This window comes from Entamoeba invadens (genome assembly GCF_000330505.1).
Source record: "Entamoeba invadens IP1 unplaced genomic scaffold scaff_1105074726643, whole genome shotgun sequence".
In the NCBI taxonomy this organism is placed as follows: Eukaryota; Evosea; order Mastigamoebida; family Endamoebidae; genus Entamoeba; species Entamoeba invadens.
In genome coordinates this window covers 66,109-67,202 of record NW_004440363.1, presented here as the reverse complement: position 1 = coordinate 67,202, position 1,094 = coordinate 66,109, and positions in this window count along the sequence as shown.

Sequence of the window (1,094 nt, the reverse complement as noted above, 5' to 3'; positions counted from 1 at the left end):
TTTTCTATTTTTAGGTTTTCCGTAATTTGCGGATTATTTTCGGAAAATTTTGGGTTCTGTTTTTCGTTTGATTTTGTATTTTGGAGTTCCTTCAGTTGTTTTTGGAGTTTGAGGATCTCTTCTTGCAGTTCTTTGACTAAGTCTTCGATGACAGAGACTTTCTTTAAAGCTCTTTTCTTGTCCAAGTCTGCTTTGACGATGTCTGTTTTGACTCGGTCGATTTCCTTTTGATCGGTTTGGTGGATTTTTTCAAAGTACGTTTTGATGTGGTCACACTCCGCATTTTTGGAATCACAGAACTCACGAATACTCTTATTTAGTTCACTATTCACCGTGTTGGAAACGAGAAGTTCGTTGATGTCTGACAGAAAAGCTTCAGCAGTTTTGCGTGGTGTTATTGACATGTTGGTTGATTTATTTTTTATTGTTTACTATTTGAATGAGAGAGGAAGGTCACTACTTTTTTTCAAATGATTAAATTGGTCACTTTTATTCTTTTTTGCTTCGTTCCAAATTATTTGGCTTTGAATTTAATTAACATTATTTTTATAATTAACATTTATTAATTTTTAACGAATTTTTTTATTTAAAAATAAATTAAATTTTTAACTTTTTTTTTATTTATGGTTTTATTTTTTATATGAATAATAACACGTTAATTAAATTAAAAAAATAATATTTTGAACGTTAATTAGTAATTTATTTTAAAAATTTCATTTAATAAAAAAAAAAATAAATTTAACGTTTTTGGTATGTTGCTAAAAATTGATAAAGTTTTTTGAAACAAAAGTATATGTATTATAATTTTATAATATATTGTATTATTATTACTATAAAAATATAAAAAACTAAAAATATCTATTTCGTAATTAATTTTACAAAAAAGTTTTTCAAAAAGTGATAATTTTAACGCTTGACTAAAAAATTGTTTTTATTATGTAATATTTTTTAATAATAATTATACTATTACTATTAATACAACACTATAAATAAAAATATAATAATTTATTTAGTAAGTAAAAGTATTATAAATAGCAAATTGAATTTATAGAAATTGCTAAAACTATCCAATTCCGAATGGTTAAAAATGCTGA